The following is a 26,124-nucleotide window of genomic DNA, read 5'->3' on the forward strand; positions in this document are numbered from 1 at the left end:
ACGGGTTCGATGTCTGGTCTGGGAAGATCCCACATGCCTCCGAGCAACTAAGCCCATGCACCACAATGACTGAACCTGTGCTCTTGAGCCTGAGAGCCACAACTACCAAGCCCTTGAACCATAACTATTGAAGCCTGCACATCTGCATGCCCTAGAGCCCATGCTCCACTACAAGAGAAGCCACTGCAATGAAAAGCCCACTCACTGCAAGGAAGAGTAGCCCCTGCTCACCACAGCTAGAGAAAAGCCTACACAGCAACAAACACCCAGCACAGCCAAAAAGGAATACTTAAAATATCAAAAATAAGGTAAAAAGGAGAACAACTTTGAACCAGAGAAAGAGCTTCCTTCCATCAGGTGAAATGAGGAGGCTGAATGCCCTTCACCACTTTCAGCCCCAAACACTGGTCAGTGGCCTCCCCAAGCCTTGATCCCAGCAAATTGACAGGGCCATGTGGGGACCGCAGGGCACATTTCCGGTCTGTGAACCAGGGTCCCCCCTCACAGTCTCCTCTCTAAGGCTCACGCTCTGAAACAAGTCACTTCCACTGCTCTCCATGGTGTTTCATGATCCAGAATCTCCCTTCACAGCCAGAGGCCTCTCCTGTAAAGAGGATCACCAGAACCCAGGACCGTGTGCTCAAAGCTTGCGAAGGCAGAACAGTGAAGAATGTACTGTTACAGAGAGACCACGAAAATAAAGAAAGGGAGCCCAAAGTCAACTTAACATGATTTTTTTTTTCCATTTCCAAGAGCTTGGGGGATTTTTGATGTTGGTTTCATGGAAATTTATTTTTGCAGAGGAGACTGTGTTTGCTACAAGATCTCACTGTGTTCATTTAGCCCAGTAATAAAAACCATCTGCCTGAAGTCCTTTTTGGAAAGAGAAGGGGTATAAACAAATAAGCAAATGGTTATAAAAGACCAGGGGGAGGAGGAGGGCTGTTTCAAAAGGAAGGGGAGGTGAACCCAAAGCAAGTGCGAAAGGCCAGTATTTTTACAGGAGCTCTGACTTCTGAAGGGACATGTCAGGCTGTTATGAAAACATATATTGGGTTCAAGTAAATATGGCATGTTTGGGAGGACGAGTGAGGAGAAGAAGGCACCACTCTCTTCCCAGGCTCTCATTCTGGGCTTGGGGTTTTATCACAGGAGTAAAAACGATATTACAGGGACTCCCCTGGTGATCCAGCGGTTGAGAATCTGCCTTGCAATGCAGGGGACACAGGTTTGATTCCTGGTTGGGGAACTAAGATCCCATATGTTTGGGGACAAGTAAGTCTGAGCGCTGCAACTCGAGAAGCAAGCCCACAACAACTGCTGAGCCCATGCACCACAACTAGAGAGAAGCCTGCACACCACAGTGAAAGATCCTGCATGCCTCAACTAAAGATGTGACACAGCTAAATAAATAAATAAATATTTTTTAAAAAGAACAATGTTAGGAAACATCAACCTAGGAGCCCCAAACTCATATCTACTGAGAACCTCAGGTAGTGGTGGTTTGGTTACTCAGTCTTGTCCAACTCTTTTGTGACCCCATGTACTGTAGCCCACCAGGCTCCTCTGTCCATGGGGTTTCCCAGGCAAGAATACTGGAGTGGGTTGCCATTTCCTTCTCCAGGGGATCTTCCCAACCCAGGGATCAAACCCTGGTCTCCTGCATTGCATGTGGTCTCCTGCAAATTTTTTACCAATTGAGCCATCAGGGAAGCCCTAAGAACCTCAGACGTGACCTTATTGGGAAACGGTCTTTGTAGATTTAATTAGTGAAGGTCATACTAGACTGGTAAGACTAGATTGGTCCTAAAGGAGATCAGTCCTGGGTGTTCATTGGAAGGACTGATGTTGAAGCTGAAACTCCAATACTTTGGCCACCTGATGCAAAGAGCTGACTCATTTGAAAAGACCCTGATGCTGGGAAAGATTTAGGGCAGGAGGAGAAGGGGACGACAGAGGATGGGATGGTTGGATGGCATCACCGACTCAATGGACATGGGTTTGGGTGAACTCCAGGAGTTGGTGATGGACAGGGAGGCCTGGCGTGCTGCGGTTCATGGGGTCGCAAAGAGACGGACATGACTGAGTGACTGAACTGAACTGATACTAGATTGGAGTGAACCCTAAATCAAATGGCTGTTGTCCTCACAGGAAGAGAAGAGACACACAGAAGAGAAAACCATATGAAGACGGAGCGGTTGGGATGATGCACCTACAAGCCAAGGGAAGCCAAACGATGCCAGGAGCCAGCAGAGGCTGGAAGAGGCTGGATGGATTCTCCCCTACAGCCCTCAGAGCCTTCGGGGAGGACCGCCCTGCTGACACCTTGATTTTGGACTTCTGGCTTCTAGAACTGGGAAAGGATAACGTTCTGTTGTTTTAAGCTTCCTAGTTTGTGATGAGTTATTATGGAAACTCAGGCAGCCCCCTTTCTGGCTGGGAGCTGCATAGGCTGGGACAGATGGGGCATATTAGGACCAAGAACGTGGTGAAAGGGCTTCCCAGGTGATTCAGTGGCAAAGAATCTGCCTGCCAAGCAAGAGACATGGGTCCGATCTCTGGGTTGGGAAGATCCTCTGGAAAAGGAAATAGCAACCTGCTCCTGTTTTCTTACCTGGAGAATCCCCATGGACAGAGGAACCTGGCAGGTTATAGTCCATAGGGTCACAAAAGAGTCAAACACGACTTAGTGACTAAACAACAGCCACAACAATGTGGTCAAATTCTCGGCCCCTAAGTCAGGAGTATAGGTCCAGGAATAGGGCAGAATGGACTTTGAAATAATATGTTGATCTAGGTTTTTTTTTTTCTCCCATTTTGGTTTGTTTTCCTCTCACTGGAAAAGAGAGAGACTCTTCTGGGCTCAAGGATTGAGAAGACAACCTCAGAGTGACCCTCAGGGTCACCTCCATGGACAGGTGGGGTCCCCTAAAAGTCCCAGCTGAGTTGGGAGATGGTGAGTAGAGAAGTTGCCCTTCTGGCTTCCTGAGGAGGCAGAACATGGAGAAGTAGCAGGAAGGTTTTGGCTTCCAACAGCTAACATAGGTTATGTCTCTAGCAAGACAGTGTTCTTGAAGGCCAAGTATTGGCAAGAGATAATTTTCAAAATTCCTTTAGGTCCTGTGTGTGCACTCTTGTGTGCTCAATTGTGTCCGACTCTTGGAGGCCCCACGGACTGGAGCCCACCAGGCTCCTCTGTCCATAGGATTTCCCCAGGCAAGAATACTGGAGTGGGTTGCCATTTCCTTCTCCAGCAGATCTGCCCGACTCAGGGATTGAACCCATGTCTCCTGAACTAGTAGGTGGACTCTTTACCACTAGTGACACCTGGGAAGCCCCCTTTAGCTCGTAGTCCCATATAAAGATTCAGACTCAGAGATTTGATTCTTAAGGTTCTTATAATCCAGATCACTCAGGACATCACACACGAGTTTCTGCCACGAGGGACAGGGATGGATGAGGAAGGAAGCTGAGGAAGGGGAAGCCAGGGGTCACACGGGTTGCCCCAACTCACCACAAAATGAAGGTTCTGGGTGGGAGCCCAAGGAAGATGGGCTTTTCCTCTGCTTCCTGTTTGGAACCTTGGAGGGCATGCCCCCGTCCCAGTACGGAGGCACGTGTGTGTTGGGGAGCCCAGTGTGGTGGCAGGAAGATGCGGTAAACGTGTTGGACCAGGATTCCTGGGCTCCTTCAACTCCTCTGCAGCGTGGAAGGGACCCAGGGATTCTCTTCGGTGCCCCACATCAGTACAGCAGGTAACCAAGGGTCTGCTGGGAGCCAGTGGCTGTGAGGAGCCCAGTTTGGCCAGGGATGAAGCAGAAATCCCACCAGACCTAGGAGATCTCCACGGTGACCTGGTCACACATGAGAGCCCCCAAGTACAGACCTTTGGTCCCTGATCTTTAGCAGCGACATCAGCGGGAAGTCCAAAAGGCCGGCCAGCACAGCTGTCTGGCAGAGGGGCCCATGCAGGGTCAGGACAAGACCAGGAGACCTGTCGTTTTCCCACGGGGACCATGAGTTTCTCTGTGCACCAGCTGCTACCTTGGGTATGAGGGTGGGAAGGAGTGAACAGCACTGACAAGAGTTGAAATCTATCAACAAATATTCCCTGATGAAGCCTGTGTCCACTGAAGGTGATTGTTTCAACCAGAGATAGTATTAACAACAAATTACTCCCCTCTAATGTCCATGGGAGAGAGTCTCACGTGGAAGAGAACTATGGAAGGTTCACGGCCCCAGAACACCTGAATGGGGGAAGTGAGTCTGAGTTCTCACCACCTTGGCCTGGAAGGGCAATGGTTATGGTTGAACAGTGTCCCTCCAAAGATTGCTAAGTTGAAGTCCTAATTCCCAGCACCTCAGAACATGACTGTATTTGGAGATTGGGTCTTTAAAGAAGTGACCAGGGTTAAATGAGGTCTTATCAGTGGGTCCCAATCCAAGATAACTGTCATCTTAGATACATTCAGAGAGAGGACACCCAGAGGAACCCATGTGAAGACAGGAAGAGATCAGAGTGACGCTGTCATAAGTCAAAGGACGCTACAGATCATTGGCCACGACCAGAATTGAGAAGAAGCAGGGAAGGACTCTCCTCGAGAGCAGTGGTCCCCAACCTTTTTGGCACCAGGGACCGGTTTTATGGGGCTTCCCAGGGGCTCAGATGGTAAAGAATCGACTTGCAATGCAGGAGACACGGGTTTGATCCCTGGGTCAGGAAGATCCCCTGAGAATGGCTATCCACTCCAGTGTTCTTGCCTGGAGAAGTCCATGGACAGAGGAGCCTAGTGGGCTACAGTCCATGGGGTCGCAAAGAGTCAGACACGACTGAGCAACTAACACTTTCACTTTTCACCAGTTTCATGGAAGATAATTTTTCCACAGATCGGGGTAGGCAGATAGTTTCAGGAAGACTCAAGTGTGTTACATTTATTGTGCACTTTATTTCTATTATAATTACATCAGCTTCACCTCAGATCATCAAGCATTAGATCCCAGAGGTTGGGGGCCCCTGTCCTAGAAACTTCAGAGAGAGCATGCCCCTGCTGACCTCTTAATTTTGAACTTTCCAGCCTCCACAACTATGGGACAATGTATTTCAGTTGTTTTAAATCACCTAATTGGTGGTGCTTTGTTACTATAGTCCTAGGAAGCTAAAATACACAACTTTATAGAAATCGAGCTTTCAGAAGGATTGCACTCAATCTAGGCAGAGTTAGAAATCTTCCCCCTGAGGGCAAATTAATTCAGATTTTGACCACGTGGTGACTTGGGGGCACAAAAGGTCACAGGGCATCTCCCTGAGCATGCCTTGCTCTCCCTTCCTGGTTTAAACCATCTGACCTGGAGCCTGAAAAGCAAATACCCATCACCCCACTCCAGGCCATCAGGGCTCCCTCCCACCCCACTGAGAAGGAAGGAAAAGGGATGGCAGAGAACACAGGTTTTCTTAGCTTTCCAACAGGCAGCAGCCCCGAGTCTGTTTTCTTTCCTCTTCCCTTCAAATTGGTCTTTCACGTCTCCAATAACTCTTATCTTTCAGCAAACTCAAGCAGGTCCAGAGCAAGCTGTGAAATTACCAAACTTCAAAGGTTTCACACAAATCATCTTAAAGGCCTGACCTAAGCTCAGGAAAGCCAGAAGGAGGCTGAGAAATCACTCCTTATTTCAGCACTGTGTCACTGAGATGTTGTTCCACCTTGCAGGTCACATCTGTCACCTTAACTGGCCCCACCGGGGTCCCAACCACCTCGAGACACCTGCAGGATCCACCGTCCAAAGGCTGAGTTACAAGCTGTGCTTCAGGTCTGCTGGCAGCAGCTTGGATGTTATTCCAGAGCAGCGATGGCTGGGGCAGCCTCGCCAAGGCTTTGGTTTAATTTCCTTTGCCGCTGTCGGGGTAGTTTTGCAGGAATTGGGTGGAAGTGATGGTTCTTTGTGGCGGTCAATCTTAGTCTTGGCCACTGGTGGTGATGGTGGAAAGTGACATTGTTGACGGGAGAGGTAGGATGCCTTTGTGAGCTGGGAGAAGTGTGAGCAGAGAGAGAAGAGAGAAGAAAAAAAGTAAAATAATGTTGGTGATGGTGATGATGATGGTAGTGATGACGGTGCCTTTTCTCCAGTCCTGGAGGGTTAAAATTTGACCTTTCCTTCTCCCTTTATTTTACATCTCTTGTCTGGATTTAGCTATTAAAGACCAATAGGACAACTGATGGGAAAAATACTGTCAGTAGCATTTAAAGTCCTGGGCTTAGGTCAGGACTTTCAGATGATTTGTGCGAAATCTTTGAAGTTTGTTCATTTCACGGCTCGCCCTGGGTCTCTTGGCAGCAGGTTCATTGAGCAAGACAGGAGGTTTCCAGTCTTGAACTGGATGTTCAGGTGCTCAGTCCTGTCCAACTCTGCGACTCCATGGACCGCAGCACGCCAGGCTTCCCTGTCCTCCACCATCTCCCAGAGTTCACTCAAGTCCATGTCCATCGAGTTGTTGAATTGGATACATGGCACTTATGTTCAGCAGACACCTTGGGAGGATGTGTGATGACTGGGCGCTGTTTTTGGTGATGGAAATGTGAAAATGGATAAGACAGAGAGCAAAGCCTTCCTCCCAACCACCCAGGGAAAGACGCACACACAGGAATTGGCTGTAAGTATCCGGCAGCCCCTGAAAGATGAGAGCGGCCCCCTAACAGGGTCTTTTAGCTTCAAAAAGAGATGATAAAATGAGCCTGGGTCCTGCCCTGGGATCTAGTTGGCAGTGTCTGTCTGGGCAGCGTCAGTCCTGTGCAAACGCGGGCCTTGGGGGAGCTGAATTCCAACCAGGGCTCAGGCAGCTGAGCCGCGTCTCTGCTCCAGGAGGTCATTTTCCTCTATGTGGCTCAGCAGGGACACTTTTTTGCAAGCCAGCCACCCGGACAAAGGTGTTTTTGCAGTCCATCCTCCTGGATAAGGCACTTTTTTTTCCCACTTTGCAACATCTCCGGGCATGTAAGCCACCCTGATCTAACAGAAGAGCAGCCTTTGTGTGGCTGCTTGTAGGAAATTTTACAAAGGGAGGGCACGAGAGATGACCCCGAGGATGGCAAGCCTCGAGAAGTAAGCGACATAACACACTGATTTGGGGAGGCCTGTGAAGCCCTTAACTCAATGGGAACTCAGCCGTAGAGTTTTCATGTGAATGGGGCCATTCTGCCTTCAGCCTTCTCCAATTCTGATTTTATAGGGGAAGTCCAGGACTATAATCTTGTGAGGAAAAGGGGGCCATTGTGTTTTCTCTTTGAAATGACGCAGTGCCTACATGGGAAAACAAGGCCCGGTCTTAACAATATTTGGTACACACTTCATAACCAGAAAAAGCCTTTAATTTCCGGAGGTGGCTCAGAAATCTTGTCTAAGCATGTGGCCACGGTGATAACTGTTTAGAAGCCATGTGGAAGAGGGCAGCAGAAGATAACGCCGGAGTGCAGAGTGGGATGGCTGCTGTCTGCTCACTTCCTCCTCTGAAAACACAGCCCCTTGTCTTCCAGGGATGCTGAGTCAGGGAGAGGCAGTGACTCCGGGCTCCCCAGGGCTCCAGCCTGGTCTCAGCTGACCCTGGGCCATCGCCTGGCCATCCTTCACTCCCCAGAGACCTGTCTTCAGCTTCTTTTCTTCCCCAAAACCCCTGTATTCGTTTCTCAGAGCTGCCTGACAAATAAGAACAAGCGGGCTGGCTGACAACAGCAGAAATGTATCTGTTCACCATTCAGGAGGCTGGAAGTCCAAAATCAAGGTGTGGGGAGGATTGGTCCCTTCCTGTGGGTTCTGAAGGAAAGTCTGTCTCCATGTGTCTCTCCAGCTTCTGCTGGTGGCCTGCACTCCAGCTTCTGTGTCTTTCCTCCACTGAGAAGGACACCAGTCAGAACGATGAAAAGTCACTTTACTAAGTGTGACCTCATCTTAACGCGGCTGGTTATGTCTGCGGTGGCCCTCTTTCCAGATAAGGTCACATTCTGAGAGCCTACGGAGGATATGAATTTGGGAGCAACGCTTGTTCCACTGAATAGCCTTCCCTACTGTCTTCCCTGAGCTCACCATTCAACCCAGTGCACCTCCATCCTCCATGGACACTGAAATCCATGGAACTTGACCCCTGGGATCCCTCGGAGTTAACCCATAGGCGCTTCCAGCCTCACAGTCCACCGGCTCTCTGACCCTGCCTGTCCCAGCAGCTTTCCTTTTCTGTTCCAGAAGAAGCCCTTCTTCTTGTATTATGCGCTAAGAAATCCATTTGTCTTTTACCTATTGGTTGCTGTTGTTCAGTTGCTAGATCGTGTCCAACTCTGTAATCCCCAGGGACTATAGCCCTCCAGGCTCCTCTGTCCATGGGATTTTTCCAGGCAAGAATACTGGAGTGGCTTGTCATTTCCTTCTCCAGCGGGGAGCCTCTTTCTGATCCAGGGATTGAACCCAAGTCTCCTACAATGGCAGGTGGATTCTGAGCCACCTGGGAAGCCCTAACCTGTTTAACCAAGTCTAAACTCCCACACCCGGATTTTGAAGCTGTCTCCTCACTTGCATCTCCCTACTGTCGATGTGGCTGCCAGTCACCCCATCTCCCAGGCCTCACCCTTCTCTAGCCCACCCGACCCTGGTCAGGCTGCTCTCCTGTTTCTCCCCACTTCCTCCTGCCCCCGGCAGGGCCCACCCACCTCCTCCTCGTACAGTTTCTGTCCCTCGGGTGATGGAGCCTCAGCCCAGGTTTGCTCCATTGAACTGGGTTCCCTGCTGCCTTCCTGAACTGTCTTAGCCCCTCCCATACCCTATGTTTCCGGTTCCGGGACCGATGCCGGAAGTCGCTCCTTCCCTGAACTGCTCATGGCCTCTCTAGTTTGATGGTGCTTCGGTGACGAGCCATCTCCCCAGCTAGACTTTGGGCTTTCTGAAGGCCAAGATCCTGACCCATCTGTGCTTCAGTCCCCCGGCATGACCCAGGACCCCGGAAGGCTCTATCAGTTTTCAATTAGAACTTGCACGCATGGAGCCATTTTGCTTTATGAGCCTGGGTTGCCACGGAGAATTACTTCTTAGGGGTTGAGTCAGTTTGGGATGTTAACACAACAGGATGGGGGATTAGACTTTAATTGTTTTATGGGATGTGTTTAGAGTTTCTAAAGGTGGGCCTTAGGTCTGCCTGTTTCAGAGCCTGCAGGGTCGCTTGTTAAGAGGGAAATTCCAGGCCCCTGACCCAGACCTGCTGACTCAGAATTTTAGGAGGTGAGTCTGGGGAACGGAGCGCTGATGTCATTGCTGGCTCCTGTCCTGGTGATTCTTAGGCGTGGTAAAGTTGAGAGTCACGGATCCAGACACGTGGATGATACATACTGATTCTAGATGTTCTAGCAGAGCTGAAGATAAAACAGGAGACTTATTACAGCTCACAGAGCCAGCTCGGCAAAGCCAAAAGTGATTCATTGCTTCCTAGGTGACCTATCGCTTTCAAGAGCCAGGGTGTTCTCCTGAGGTCGAGGGACATTCTCACAAAATCAGGGGCCCAGGAGGAGACTCTGGAGGGTCTTTGGAGTGACCTGTGGGCAGTGCTGAGCTCAGTCGCAAACAGAGTGTACCTGTCTTCCCCTGCTGGTCCCCTTGCCCCCACCCCAGGCGGAGAATTAGAGCATGCTGTTCAGAGCTAATGTTTGCTTTGCTTTTGGAAACACCTCAGGGCAACTCAGGATAGGTTTTCAGAGTGGTGTTTGCCTTGGCTTGGCTGCAAAGTTCCCCCTTTCTAGTCTATTTATTGCAAGTTAGCACTCGGCCCCAGATCCAGGAATCAAACACTGGTTCTAACAGAAATCAGGGGGCAGACGAACGAAATGAAACATGGGGTGGGCTGGAGGGTGCGTCCCCATGCCGGCTTCTTGGCCTGGGGGTAACCTGAGGTCGGGGTGGGAGCCAGACTTGCAGCCCCTGGCCTGGGCAGCTCCATAAGGCCTCGGGACCATGGGATAACAACGGCTGCCCACTGCCCAACGACAGGCTCTGAAGGAATTGTTTCCCAGGAGAGAGATGTGTTCCATTGTTAGCTCCGATTTTGTTTACATGTTTTCTTACCTTTCAAAAGATTCAACTAGCTTTCAACAGCAAATTGCGGGTCCTTCTTGATATTAGCTCTCAGGTTGCAAACAGAGGCTGCCTTACATTTGGATGATAATTGCCAGGGCTGTGCCAGTGAGTCCATTTACATCCGATCCTTTAATCCTCACAAAACTCCATGCAGAGGGTGTTATTAGATCCCACTTAATGATGAAAAAGCAAACTCAGAGAGGTTAAGTGAGTGACCCAAGGTGACCCAGCTGATATGGGGAGGGAGCAGCCCCAGGGATCACCCCTTCTGAGTGACAGGGGGCTCGCCACTGGCGATGACCTACTCCCGCCGGAAACTTCTTTCCTTGCCTTAAAGAAGGAACAAAGGTGACACATACATACTGCTGTATATAAAATCAATAACTAATAAGGACCTACTGCCTACCACAGGGAACACTACTCAATGCTCTGTAATAGTTTATATGGGAAAATAATCTAAAAAAAAGAGTGGACATATAAATATGTACATGTATAACTGATTCCCTTTGCTGTACCTGAAACAAAACACAACTTTGTAAATCAACTTTACTCCAATAAAAAGTTTTTTACAAGTGGAGGGATGATCAATGGTTTACCAAGGCCTGAAAGATTTCACCTAAGTCTAGCTCCTGTTTGCATTAAGTGTATCAGCCCATTTTATATTAGCAAAATGAAAACTGAGGAAAGGTATGGGTTTCCCATGACATGTCTGCAGGGCATTAAAATACACTATTAAGGGGAACTTCTGGCCATATCACATTTCTATTTCACAAAAGTGAAAAGCATGATTGAGATTCACTAGTGTGCGTGGTAGAAAGTGAAAGTGAAGTTGCTCGGTCGTGTCTGACTCTTTGTGTCCCCATGAACTATACAGTCCATGGAATTCTCCAGGCCAGAATACTGGAGTAGGTAGCCTTTCCCTTCTCCAGGGGATCTTCCCAACCCAGGGATCAAACCCAGGTCTCCCACATTGCAGGCAGGTTCTTTACCAGCTGAGTCACAAGGGTAGAAAGAGTTTAAAATCCAACTGGAACATAAGCAAGACCCTTGGGATGGGCCGCCACCCTCTGATCCAGGGTTGGTTGCAATCAAAGGCACATTGGATGGAATCTGGGACAATAGGGGCTGGGTGAAACTAAACCAGAAGTTGTGGGCTTTAGGGAACAGATCCACACCTCCCAAATTTCCTACCTGAAGACCTCTTTCTCACTCTTCTGTTCCATAGTTTCTATGGCAGAGGCATGGACACAGCTCTCCTGTCCCAAACCCACAAGGTCACTTTGATCATTGGAGACTTATCTCTCTTACAAGCAGCCAGTTCAAGGACCCATGATTCTCTCTACATTCAAGGATAGGAAAAAAGAATACTGTGAATTAAAAATCCCCAGTTACTGATTGAATCTAAGGAACCCCAAAGAGGCTAAGATACCATTTAGACATGGATCTCACTTCCCAGAGGCTGGATGAAGTAGGCTGGAAGGGGTTAATGGTATTATGCTGCTTGACTGTTGTGGAAAACATCTTTTGACTTACTGCCATGAGCTAAAAGCAGCTAAGAAGAAACCACCATGAACAATAGTAATTGCTATTCCAATCTGTTATTCTAATATCTGCAAAAACTGAAGTTGGTGTTATTACCCCAGGTTTGCATATTAGGGAACAAGAGATTTGATGAGTTTGGTAATTTGTACAAGATTATAAAGCAAGCAATTGGTAGGGTCCAGAAAAAATGGAAACAGTGACAGATTTTATTTTCCTGGGTTTCAAAATCACTGTTGACGGCGACTGCAGCCATGAAATTAAAAGACCTCTGCTTCCTGGAAGGAGAACTATGCCAAACCTAGACAGCACATTAAGAAGCAGAGACATCACTTTGCCGATGAGGGTCCATATAATCAAAGCTATGATTTTTCCAGTAGTCATGTACGGATGTGAGAGCTGAACCATAAAGAGGTCTGAGCACCGAAGAATTGATGCTTTTGAATTGTGGTGCTGGAGAAGACTCTTGAGAGTCCCTTGGACAGCAAGGAAATCAAACCAGTCAATCCTAAAGGAAATCAACCCTGACTATTCATTGGAGGGACTGATGCTGAGGCTGAGGTTCCAATAGTTTGGCCACCTGATACAAAGAGGTAACTCACTGGAAAAGACCCTGATGCTGGGAAAGACTAAGGGCAAAATGAGAAGGGGGTGGCAGAGGATGAGATGGTTTAGATGGCATCACTGACTCAATGGACATGAATTTGAACAAACTCCAGGAGATGGTGAAGGGCAGGGAAGCCTTGTGTGCTACAGTCCATGGGGTTGCACAGAGCCAGACACAGCAACAGGGCCCAGAAATGAACTAGGTCCTTTCTTCTCTAAGCAGTCTCCCATGAAACACAGTTCTCATCTCTGCTGTGGCCTGATGGAGTATCACATTCTACTGCTGCATCAGCCAGAAGGTCAAAAGCAGTTATGCCTTCCCGGTAGCATGCTTCAGAGTCAGTCCTGGAATTAGCAGAGTTCACTCTCAGTCAAGAAAAAGAGTATTCCAAGGAAATGATATCTTAGATATTTTTTTTCCTTAGTTGGTAGACATTCCTTGAGAGGGTTATGGTGTATTAAAGATATATTACTGTGACGTCTTGTAAAAATTTTATAGCTACTGTTTTACACTTATTCAGCATTCCTGATCTCATTATGGTATTCACTCCAAATAATACTTTGTGAGTCAGTGTGTAAGAATCAAATGCAAGTTGTACATTATTTAATGATATCCTAAATGTTGGTATCTCTAGGAATGAATTTTTCTTAAATATCATGGTTGTAGCATTGTCCATTATTGCTTTAAAATTCAAGTTTCTTGGCATTCATAATTAAGATAGTTATAAGGAATGAGTTGTTTACTATTAAACAAAATACCTAATATTTCTCAACTATTAAAAAATGTATATAATCTCAAAAAGCATCTAACTTAAAAGAAGGAAGAAATTCTCAGCCCAGCCTGCATGTTAGAATTTAAAAGCTTCGGAAGCTTTTACAAGCTCCTATTGTGTGGGCTTCACCCTTCGACCAATTAGATAAGATCTCTGAGAAGTGTTGTTTGGCTAGTTACGGTTTAGAGAGTTCTGCAGGTAATTCTAAATGCAGCCAGAATTAAGAACTACTGGGCCTAAGCAATAATGGATTTTTAAATTCATGGCATTAGGCCTGACTAATATCAATGTATTAATGTATCATAAAGGGGAAAGATCTGCATTATGCATTACAAGTAGGAGTTTTGAATATAATGTAATTAAAATATATGTAGTGAATACAATACATATAAAGTCAATAAATAACAGATATAAAATGGATGCTCAATAATATTACTGAGAAAATTACTGAATGATCATCCTACAAAGTTTCATATGAAAAATCATATTTTGACAAAACTTATAAATTGTTAAGGCAAAGTATCACTGAGAAAGAAAAAAAATTTAATTAAACTATGATGTGCCATATATTAGAAGCCATAACTCAGTTTCAAAAATGCTTAAAATGAGAAAAAAGTTCTGAGTCTTAGAATTAATGAAATACAGCACAATATTAAAAAATTATTGTCAATTTTATTGCGTCTACTCCACCTGTTATACCACTAATGTCCACTAGATGCCGCTGTGATCTGCTACTTCAGATGAAAACCAATTTTCTCAGTATTTAAAATTGAAACAGTAAGCCACTTTAAAGACAAAGGACTTTTTAAATCTCATATTTCGAGAGATTGTTGCTCATAATTTTCTTCTATTAAGATCCACCTTAAGTATCTCACAAAGTGTAAAATTATTTAAACAGTGAATTGAAAAGTTCTAAAGACTTGATAGAAGCGATTATCACCTCTCTTTTCTCCACATCCTCAGATTTCACATTCTGTCTTGTCTGCAGTGTTATAGAGAAGGGGAAGTAACACTGATAGGAAAATGTCTGACTTAAATCAAATTAAAAGTAAAACATGAACAAAAGAATATGATGTCTTTTGGTTGGTAGACAGCAGATGATGGAATCTTGCACACATGAATTACTGCTTCCCACACAGGAAAAGCTGGGGGGAGGGGAGGGGACTAGGGTCGGTGGGAGAGCCCTGAGCTTAGACCCAAGTGTAATCTTAACCCTGGGGATTGACCCGGGGCCTCCACGCTGAAAACTGGGATAACTTCTCTTATTGGATGAGAATCCGTCTTCCAGTAAAATGATAAGAGGACTTAGAAGCCCAAAGAAGCTTCTGGAGACCAACTTCAAGCAGTGTGACTCAAACTGTTCCCCATCTCCAATAAGATGAGAGCAGAAATTGGGAGGAAGCATTTCAAAACACGTTTATAGTAAAATAGCAAAGTAATATTAGGTATGTTAAGCATAAGGAAAAAAAATCAGGTTTGTATTTTGTATGTCTTTATTTTTTATGTCACTCTTCTCATAATTCAATTTTTTTTTAGAATTTTGCAAAAGTATCAATCCATAACAAATTGGAAACTTAAGATAAAAAGAGTACAGTAGTCCTTCACCTCAGATAGCTTGGGAAGCACTCAGAAACCCACCCTAAGCTGCAAGGGAAGAGATCCCAGAAGCATGACCTTATTAACCCCCTTAGTAGTTTTCCAGTGGACAATACAGGTAGAAAAGGGCTGAAGAACAGGGGCACTTGGATTGTGAAGGATAGGATGACCACAGAAGTGAAAAGAAATCCTAAAATAGCACACCTTGGGGGGGGCCCAGCCTCTGAGCCTGCAGTTGGCAGCTCACCCCAGAATCCATGTCCCTGTAGCTCTACAAAGGCTCAGAGACCCCAAGTCATCACCCTGAGCTGGTCCCCTTGCCCAGTGAACACATAGCAATTGGCCCTGGGACTCAGGGACTGCAATGAAAAGAAACACAAAACCACTCAGAAGAGCCCAAACCTTAGCTTCAGAAGAGAAGCATGGAGAGAAGTCCATAAATCAGTTGTTTCCTGGCTTAATCCAGCCCAAATCAGCTGGCTTTGATGGAAGGGAAGCTTAATGCACTCTCAATGTCCATTTACAGATGACTGAATTGGCCATTTTGCTTCTCTAGAAAACTGCCCTGTTGCATTATCATACTGTCAGTATCTTTTTTGGAAAGTAATTTGGTTATAATTATCAACATGTAAGTTGTGACTACTCTTTAACCCAGCTGTAGAAATTCATCTTATAGTTAAACTCTTAAAGCAAGCAAAGACACACAATACAATACCCAATACTCACTGACGCTTTGTCAGAGGGAAAAAAAAGAAAAACTAGATAAAAGCCAAATGTCGTCAATAAGAGATTAGCTAACTGACGGCACCCATAAACCAAAGTAGGACACCCCCAGTGAAAGATTAAATGCTTTTCAAAGTTCTAATGTACAAAGAGTTCCAAGACATGATTGTAAGCAAAGGAAGGAAGCTGAAATCCAGTGGGTACAGTATGATCCTATTTGTGTACAAAAGCAGCGCATGCACCCTTGATCATGCAGAAAACCCTCTCAAGCCTCTATCTGTCCACAGGGGTCACCTCTGGGAAGTGGAGCTAAGGGTGGAGACTTGCAAGAAGCACTTTCACTTCTAACACCATGCTCTTCTATGTGATTTTTTTAAGTAAAAATAAGTATTAATGTGGAACAAAATGCCTACTGCAAAATAAAAAGAGCTATATGAAATGGCAGCAAACATGTCAGCATAAAGATACATGCATAAAGTAGTCACACCCTAAAAGTCGAGAGAAATTGACCTACATTTACAAAGAAGAAACCACAACTCCTAGATGGCTGTCACTCATGGCTGGTGAATATTTTTAGTGTTGGGCAATATAAAACCCAGAGGACCACGCAGCAGGGGAGCCAAGGCTCCCAGGCATGATGGCCACCACCAGGTGACAAAATCCAGAGATAACCACTTGATTACTTAATAACTGTGTGGAAATGGAAAGGGATTGGGGTCGTTATCTAAAAAAATTCCTACAAAAACAAACAAACAAAAAATGATTGCCTGGTCCCACTTCACAGAAGAGTGTCTCAGCTACCAGCAATGCTGTTACTATTTGCAGATGGGACACACACATTTCTTGTTAATTCTATCCCACATGATGCTGATTCATTTTGATAACCCTGGTCTCAGAAATACTTATCTTAAAAGTTACATGTACTTACTACACTCTCCCATGCACCCCACCACAATCTGCACTCTCAGGATGAGAGCTGTGAGGGAAGCCCCTGTCCCCTTTGGGGCCTTCGGCTCAGCAGATTGCTTGATACATGACTCCTGGCTAATGAGTATTTTCAGAGCTTTTCCGAATTGAGTGTGTGCTGAAAAGCACACTGCTTATTCTGCTTTGGCCTTTCTTTCTACCACTTATTTCATGTTCCAGCCATAGTTTTGAGTAAAAGGTGTTTGGACTTGCCTCAAAGGACAAAAGACTAGTACGCTGGATGTCAGAAAGTCAGTTTCCAGGCAGCTTAAGTTGCCCTCATGGAAATGGTGGAGGAAGCAGAGGGTGAATGAAGGTCAGCAAGCCCCCAGGGACAGAAGTCCTCTGCAACTGTAACCAGCACCACAAGCAGCCCTGTGGGCCCAGGAGAGATGACCAAGGGCGTGTGAGGGGCCTGTTGAAGCAGAAGCCAGAATTAAACTTCTAAAGGCCCAAAGAGCTATCCTTCCTAAGTTCTCTGTGCACTGCCCATGTCATGGCTTATCCCACATACGCTGAGGGGTCTGGGTTGCCAGGAGTGGGGGGCAAGGGGCGGGCAGACACAGAGCCACCCCTTACAGACACACCAGAGCACTCAGGCCTCCCGGTATTCTTGGAAGGAAACTTCCTTTCCTTTCAGTCAGGGTGGGCCGGCCCTACAGCTGCAGCATCACTGAAAACAGTAGCAACACAAAGAGACAATAGTCGTCCAGATCTGCCTTTAGGGGAAATGGTGGGGTGGGAGAGGGAAGGATCGCATGAATAGGTCATGGAATGAGGGTTCTGAGGGGCCTGAGCGGGACAGTGTCTTCTGAGATAGGTGGGTGCTCTTAACCGTGAAGCTTCTGTTTTGCCAAGGGAGGGGGCAGGTGCTGCAAATTTGGGGCCAGAAATGAATTTCCTGGCAGTGGGGGGACAGGCTGAGGCTCCCTCCTGACGACTTCTTCTCCTATGGGGCACTTCCTTTATTTATTTAGAGAACTCAGCCTTTCCTCTAAGTAAATATTGAACAGATCTTTTCAAACCACCCAGTTAAACAGTGGCAAATTGTTATCTTGTCTCCTCCTGGCCTTGTGCACGGCTACTGTGCTTCCTGTTTTAGGCCCTAACTTAGTTGGCAGAGCAGGCGGAGCCCCTGCTCTGTGGGTGAAAGCACTTCCGGTGTCGGCCATCTTGCGAAGAGGCTGTGCTCAGACCGGAAGTCCATGGGGAGAGAGGTCTGAGGTGTTCCTTTGTTTGGTCTTGTTAGACTGTTTGGGGTGGTGTTTACCACTTGGAAGCAGGAGTGGGAATGGGGTGGATTTATTTAGACCCATAAAAAGGGAGCCATGCTGAGCAGGCTGAGGTCCACTGAGGGTCTCCCATGAAAGAGATAGAATGGTCGAGGCCGAGTCGCTGTGGAGGGAAGGGTTGCCCTACCATGCAGGACTTTTCTCCATAGAACAACTTAAACGGTCCAGAGTTTCGTCTCTTGAGGAAAGCAGTAGTCGCTACCTCAGAGGCACTGCTTTTAGATTAACGCCTCAGAAACTGAAAATCTCTTTACAGTGGCGTATACAACCTGCCCATCCCCAGAGAACATGAAGACACGGGGCCCTACTGTAGACATAGGCATCTGGGTCACATGAGGGATGTCCAGCCTTTGCTATAGCCAACGATCTGAACAAGCAAAGCCCAGGTGGGTTCGGGGCACAATTGAATTCTTGTCCTCCTCATCCTCAAACGTGGTGAACACAGCTCCAGGCTCAGACCCAGCAAACACTGAACTTCCCAGGACATTCTCCCACCGGTCAGACTGGAAATACCAGAAAAGCAAAAGTAGCTGCCCTCAGAGGTAGGGCTGGTATTTTCTTTCCTTTTGGCCAGTTTGGTTTTAAATAGAAACTGGAATACTAATTATAATGATACATGTTTACAGATTTTAACTAATTAATCCCTTGGAGTCCTCTTTTGGGGGGAAAGCATTCTACCCACCTCATACATCAGGAAAACAGAGCCATGTGGGTTGGCGGGGCTGGGTGGTCGCCCGTGTCAGTACAAGCGTGGAGGCCTGGACTTCAGCAGTTCTTGACTTCTTGGCCTGGGTCCAGATTGCTGGGCCTCGCAGCCCCTAAAAAGGTAACACATGAGAAATTGAAGCGGACCAGACCATAAACCATCAGGGGCAGTTGTCTCCAGTTAGGAGGGTGGGCCCAGTGGCCCTGCCTCTGCCTGTTTCTCTTAGAAAGACAGGTTTGGAGAGGAGAAAAACCTATTTCTCCAGGACTGTTTTGCCCACCTTTAATTACCAGTTAAAACAAAACATTCTGTAGAGGAAAAACTCCCCTTGAAAGAAAACCCAAGTTGCTGTGAAGGTTTCATCTTTCCCTTACGAATCCCAAGGTCTGCAGTCATGTGATCCAATGTTGGCCTGAAAAAATACTTGACTACAGAAACACCCACAAGGGTGTCAGGGACCCGAGTGCCTGGGCATAGGGGTGCAGCCTGCAGGGTGCCCCTCAGCCAAACCCCCCCAATCAGGCTCTGACCTACTTATTAGGAATCCTCTGAATCCCTTTTAACAAGGGGTATCTAGGTTTTCTCCTGATTCTGTCTTCTCTATCTGCCAGCAATATTTTTCTCAACAAATTAGGATGAGATAGGAGGTGTGGGCAAAGAGAAAAGGGTAGAAAGGTCTTCAGTGGCTATAGCTATTTCAAGGTAAGGGAAATGATAGGAATACAGAGGGAGGCAGGGTGGGAACCTTTCAGCATCAACAACGGAAGACACATACAGGCATCCAGGTTGGCAAAGAAATCCAGGCTGGGTCCCCAGAGAAAATTGCTTTTTTAAAGAGGGAGCAGGCACGGTCAAGCACGGTACTCTCAGTGTATCCAGGCAGATTACCAGCTCTGTTTGGAAGCAGAGCCTTGCTATCCCTCCATACCCAAATAGGCATTTATTTAGTCTCGATCCCATATATTAACTTGTGTTATTATCCAGTTTCATATGTGGATGCTCTCTTTCCCCAATTCAATTGTAGACTTCTTAGTGGTAGAGATCAGAGTTTTCATAATCAATAGTAATTAAAATGATTGATCCAAAAGTTTCCCCTTGTGTGTTATCAACTGAGGGACGTAAACTAATTTCAGTCTCATTTCTATTGCTTGATTTCCTTTCATTGTTCCAGATTTCCTGTTAAGGTCCAAATTTTGAGAGTGCTCCCCAATGCAAGAGCACATCTGGGAGACATGTGTTTCTCTTCTCTGCTCCTTCACAATGGTAATTTTTCCGGCTACTACAGGAAGCTGGGCAGATTCAGAAGTACGGGAGCCCCACCAAAGTCTGAGATGATATTCATTGATGCTATCAGCATGTCTGAATGCCAACATCTGCTTCAAGAGTGATTGCTCAGAGAGGTTCATCCAGTCTTAAATTTGGTTGGTCTGTTTTAAGGTGATAGCCTCATATTGAAGTAATTTCTCCTCACCAAAGGGTCTAGAGTAGGTTCAGTTGTAACCAATTTTATGTAGTTGTGACTGCCTCAAGAAACCTGGAAAAGGTTATTAAGAGTGTATGTCTAGGCATATGGATAACTGCTCCAACCCAACTGTCTGTGAACACCATTAGTAGCCCTTGAAACAGTTCTCCAGGAAGTGCGGGCTGTTAATAACTCTGCCCCAGTGCGCCTATGTGAGCCAAATGTTGCAAGGAGCCCAAGTGCTCTGAACTGACAACCTGCTGGGAAGACTGCAATGAACCCAGGAAACATTGCCGAAGGAAAGTGGAAAACTATCAACTCTCTCTGGCCAGTAGATGGACTTGTCACTGTCGATAGACAAAAAAGTGACAAACTGATAGATTATAGAGCTGTGTCCCTTCTACTCACTCTGAAAAAGCCTCCACCTCAAACAGTCAGAAGTACTAAAACATCTCTTGTGTGGCAAGAGAAAGAATCTTCCCATCAGTAACTATTAGTTGGCTTTCACTTTGTAGGAAAATACTGTATCAGGTGCTTGGAGATAGAAAGGAAAATATGCCTTCAGGATGTTTACAATCTAGCTAGGGGGATAAGACACAAGATTGAAAACCTAGTTAAAATGCAAAGCAGTGGAATATCTGCTCTATGGGATAATATTCTCCCACTGAAGTGAATGAAGTAAATCTGTAGGTACTGAATGCTAAGTGGAAAATGGCCAGCAACTGAACAAAATACCATCTACATAAGAATTAAAGCAAAGTGCCTAAGTATGACCATCCATATGTATGCAAATACATAAAGGAAACAGGAAGAGGACACACCAAAATAGACACAGTTTCCTTCTCAGGAGGAAAGTGAGACTAGGGAAGGCTGTAAAGGATACTTTCCATATTTTTACTCAACACACTTCTGTATTGAATAAATTATTCGGAACAAAAAAAAATCTGTGTATTTCTTACATAAAAGGGAAAGAGTAAAAAATACAAAGCAAGTTCATGATAGATAGGTGATTACACCAAAGGTAATCCACTATGGTCCCATCCCTCTGCAGTGATTCTTTGGGCTTAATCATGTGATATAATCATGGCCAATGGGAGGCTGCTGGGTAAAGCTTCCTTGCTGTTAAAGGGAGGAATGAAGAAGAGAAAGCACATCTTCTCCCTTCTGGTGTATATCATAGTGTCCTGGATGAGAAGCCTGGTGGTGCAGCAGCCATTCTGTGCCTTGAGGAGCTACCCTGGGGACCAAGCTGACCTCTGAGAATGTGGCTAGAAAGACGGAAACACTGGGGTCTTTGAAGACCTCATGGAGCCACTGAATGAACATACCCCAGAGCTGCTCTACCTCTGGACCTCTGCTTAGTGAGAGGGCACACTGTTCTTTTTGTTGAGGTGGGATTATCTGTTACTTGCAGCCCAAAGCATCCTTACTGACATAGCAGTCAGCAGGAGCCCTGTCTGCTTATGAGGTCTCAAGCTCCTTGGGACCTGAGGCATCTTTGAGTCCTGGGACTATGGAATATTTTCCAGAATGGAGAAGAGGTCAGGAGCCTGGTGACTGGAAGGAGAGAGGGAGGTTTGGGGAGGCAGGGAACTCCTCCCAAGACAGGGTCACTCATTCTTCTGGCATCCTGGCAGCAAATAGGGCTGCAGGCATGGGGCAGGAGGTTATGAGACCAATGACCCCTCAGTCTGGCCCTTGGGCACTTGATCTAAGCCTCTAACAGAAGCAGAGGCTGCACCTGGGAGGTCAAAAGAGTCATCATGTTGCTGGGCTATTTGGAGGGAATGTTTCCTTCTCTTGGAGTGCGAAGCTCCAGCTTCTACACATCAGTAGCCTCCTTAGGGCTGAAGCCAGTGTGTGGTGGCCAGCACTGTGGGAAGCACAGCTTCAACCTTGCAGAGCTGAGCATGGGCTGCGGGGTCTATGACCTGCAGAGCCCGGGCCGGGTGGCAATGGTTTGGAGGTGGCTCCCCGCCACCTCGCAGTGGGGAAGAGGTGAGAAAGCCCTGAAGATGGCCCTCCACGGGGTCCCAGGATCCACCACGAATTTCCCCAGAAGTGGTGACAGTTTTGACTGGTTTGTAGAGAAGTCTAGCTGAATTAAACTCCAGTGATCCCCAAGATGCTGTTGATTTAAAATGTTTTAAACTGAAGTTTAAACACTGCTGTGTGGGAGCTGTGTCTCGGAAGGCAGAGCAGGGAAATAAGTCTGATTTATCATGGTTGCCTGTGTGAGTAGGAGGGCAAGAGACAGAAACAGACACAAAGAGAGAGAGACAGAGAGGAAGATAGAGACAGAGGTAGACAGAGATAGAGGGAGAGAGATAGAGACAAAGAGAGACAGAGACAGAGAAACAAAGAAACAGAGAGACTTAGGGAGAGAGATCGGGAAGAGAAAGCGAGATTTCTCGCTTAACCTGAGCCTGAAGAGGTGGGTGACTGGTTTTCACGTGAGCTGTGAAGTCCAGCCCTTGCTTGGAGATCTGTTTTGTTTCCTGGTCTCACCTCCAGCTTGAAATCAATCATCCCACTCAATTCTTGGGGTGAAGTCAAGGAGGGTTGACTCTTAAATCACAAACTCTGAAAGAGGGTCAAAAAAAGACAAACCCAGCACTGGCCTTTGAGCTAATCTGTGGAACCTGAAGTGACATGAAAGGGCTTCAGGGGCTGCAGATGTACAACAAGTCTCATTTAAACACTTCCCTGAGTCACGTGGGAAACAAACAAGACAAAAACAAAAGACAGGAAGCAAGTGTTGGTGGGAATGTGGAGAAATTGGAACACTTGAGCATGGCTGGTGGAAATGTAAAGTAGTGTAGCCTCTGTGGAGAATAGTATGGAGATACCTCAAAAAAATTAAATACAAGACCTAGCAATTCCACACTTGGACATATTAATATATCCCAAAGAATTGAAAGCACAGACTGAAACAGATACAAACAACTATGTTTTTGGCAGCATTATTCACAATAGCCAAAAGGTGGAAATGAGCCAAGTGTCCACCAATAGATGAGCAGATAAACACAATGTGCTCTATCCATATAATGGAACATTATTCAGGCTTAAAAAGGAATAAAGTTCTGATACACACAACCATGTGGATGAACCTTGAAAACATAATGCTAAGTGAAGTAAAGCCAGTCACAAAAGGACAAATATGATTCCATGTGTATAAGGAACCCAGAATTGTCAAATTCACAGAGATATAAAGTAGGGTCATGATTGCCAAGGGCTGGAAGGGAGGGAGGAATAGGAGGCTAGTGTTTCGTGGGTGCAGAGTTTCTGTTTGGGATGATGAAAAAGTCTGGATATGGATAGTGGTGATGGTTACACAGTATGAATGTACTTAATGTCACTGAATTCCACACTTAAAAATGGTTAAAGTGCTAAGTTTTATGTTACATATGTTTTACCACAATTGAAAAAATATTTATAAGACTCTAACTGCTAAAAAAAACCATAATGGAAACGTCATAAACTTCCAGATAGTCAAATATACACGAATTGTGCAGACGTTAGAAAACACCTGTGTGTTAAATTGGCCTTCCTTTAAGCTCTCCTGGGAATCAAGCTTCTTCCAGCATTTCTCTGGGGGATTTGCATTTATTGCAAATGTGTCAGGGGCTACGATCTTTTACAAATTCAGACTTGCCTTTATCCAGTTACATAAAATTATGGGAGCATAGCTATGACCTGCTTGTCACAGCCATAGGAGCCCGTTGTATAAAAACACCTGTGACATGCCCAACCACGAGATTACATCTGTCATTTATTTGAAGCTTTTTGACGCTTCTTGTCTAACTTTTATATTTATGAATAAGAATATAAACCACGATTAGATATCATCAGGGGTTCTGCTTTGAAACAGAAACTTCCCTCTCTCCTTTTTCAAGCATCTGGACAGTTTAATCAAAGAGCATCTTGACACAGCCATCTGGAATTCCCTCTTGATTTTTGTATCCATCAAAATATACAAATATTATCTATTTGAACTCAAAAAATAAAATTTTACTAATAACATACTACATTTGTTTCAAACACTGGGGTTTCTCTAAGATTCAAACTCCAAAAAGTTTCTGCTGATAAAAATGAAGTTTGAAAAGCACTGTTTTTGATCAATTTCTGTTTCATTCAATTCAATGAACATTTTTTGAAGTCTTCATTCAGTTATTAGCTGACCCCACTGAGTTCATGGGGGATAAAAGTGAGAGTTACATTCAGACTGCCTGCAAGCTAAGAATGGTTTTCACATTTTAAATGGTTGGGGGAAAGTCAAGATAAGAATAATATTTCATGACACATGAAAAATTATTCAAATCATGTCCATAAGTAAAGTTTTATAGAAACATAGCCACATTCATATGTATTGTTCATGACTGCTTTGGCTGTACCAGTGCAGAGTTGAGTAGTTCTGATGAAGACCATGTAGTCCCAAAGCCTAAAATAGCTGCTATCTGGTCCTTTACAGAAAAAATTCACCAATTCCTGGATTAGACAACAGCTGTATCCACGTGAGGTCTGAACGTCAAGAACTGAGAAGCCTGCCATTCATCTTGACGCTGCCAACATTTCTGCAACATCATTGCATCAGTTCAGTTCAGTTCAGTCGCTCAGTCGTGTCTGATTCTTTGCGACCCCATGAATCGCAGCACGCCAGGCCTCCCTGTCCATCACAAACTCCTGGAGTTTACTCAAACTCATGTCCATTGAGTTGGTGATGCCATCCAGCCACTCATCCTCTGTCGTCCCCTTCTCCTCCTGCCCCCAATCCCTCCCAGCATCAGGGTCTTTTCCAATGAGTCAGCTCTTCGCATCAGGTGGCCAAAATATTGGAGTTTCAGCTTCAGCATCAGTCCTTCCAATGAACACCCAGGACTTATCTCCTTCAGGATGAACTGGGTTGATCTCCTTGAAGTCCAAGGGACTCAAGAATCTTCTCCAATACCAAAGTTCAAAAGCATCAATTTTTCAGCGCTCAGCTTTCTTCACAGTCCAACTCTCACATCCATACATGACCACTGGAAAAACCATAGCCTTGTCTAGATGCACCTTTGTTGGCAATGTCTCTGCTTTTTAATATGCTATCTAGGTTGGTCATAACTTTCCTACCAAGGAGTAAGCATCTTTTAATTTCATGGCTGCAGTCACCATCTGCAGTGATTTTGGAGCCCAAAAAAATAAAGTCTGACACTGTTTCCACTGTCTCCCCATCTATTTTCCATGAGGTGATGGGACCAGATGCCATGATCTTAGTTTTCTGAATGTTGAGCTTTAAGCCAACTTTTCCACTCTCCTCTTTCACTTTCATTAAGAGGCTTTTTAGTTCCTCTTCACTTTCTGCCATAAAGGTGGTGTCATCTGCATGTCTGAGGTTATTGATATTTCTCCCGGCAATCTTGATTCCAGCTTGTGTTTCTTCTAGCCCAGCGTTTCTCATGATGTACTCTGCACGTAAGTTAAATAAGCAGGGTGACAATATACAGCCTTGACGTACTCCTTTTCCTATTTGGAACCAGTCTGTTGTTCCATGTGCATAAGCCCATCTAAATCAGTGTCCTCCAGCCTGGACAGGAGACATCCTGAGGGGATGTTAGCAATGCGTGGGCACAACTTAGGTTGTTACCATTTGGGGACATCATGGGTGTGAGTGGACCGGGACTAGGGCTGTCAAACATCCCACAATGACTGGAGCACCCCTGCACAGTGGAGAACTGTTCTGCTCCAAACATCAATGGCACATCCATTGAGAAACAGTAAGCAGAGGGATGGGATGGGAGGGAGGTGGGAGGGGGGGTTCAGGATGGGGAACATGTGTAAATCCATGGCTGAATCATGTCAATGTATGGCAAAAACCACTACAATATTGTAAAGTAATTAGCTTCCAACTAATAAAAATAAATGGAAAAAAAAAAGAGAAACAGTAAGCAGATAATTATAGCGATGATTAGCTTTAAGTATTGACTTGATTGGGCCATGGAGCCCAGAAAACTGGTCAAAGCTTCCTCACAATGTGTCTGTGGGGGTTATATTTTGGATGAAATGAACATCGAAATCGGTGGACTTTGAGTAAAGCAGATTGCTCTGCATAGTGGGAGGGTGGGCCCAATCAGTGGAAGGACCAAGACTGACCTCCCCGAGCAAGAAGGAAATTTTGCCAGCAGATGGCCTTTGGATTTGAACACCAAATCCTCCCTGAGTCTCCAGCCTTTGGCCTAGCCTTCAGATATGGGATTGCCAAGCCTTCAATCATGTGAGCCAAGCAATTCCTTAAAATAAATCTCTTTGTGTTCATGTGTACACACACACACATACACACACACAGACATACAACCTGTGGGTTCTGTTTCTGAC

The 26,124-nt window shown here is 45.7% G+C and overlaps 1 protein-coding gene across 3 annotated transcripts in view; it reads right to left on the minus strand.

Annotated features, from left to right (window-relative positions):
- CLDN14 (claudin 14) overlaps positions 1–26,124 on the minus strand; it is an 80,118-nt gene that overhangs the window by 31,413 nt on the left and 22,581 nt on the right. For all 3 annotated transcript variants that reach the window (XM_043474701.1, XM_043474698.1, XM_043474699.1), the window contains one exon: positions 18,285–18,420. The gene's annotated coding sequence lies outside the window, so the exon portion shown is untranslated. The remainder of the gene's footprint in view (positions 1–18,284; positions 18,421–26,124) is intronic.

The sequence above is a fragment of the Cervus canadensis genome, chromosome 7 (genome assembly GCF_019320065.1).
Source record: "Cervus canadensis isolate Bull #8, Minnesota chromosome 7, ASM1932006v1, whole genome shotgun sequence".
Taxonomy (NCBI): Eukaryota; Metazoa; Chordata; class Mammalia; order Artiodactyla; family Cervidae; genus Cervus; species Cervus canadensis.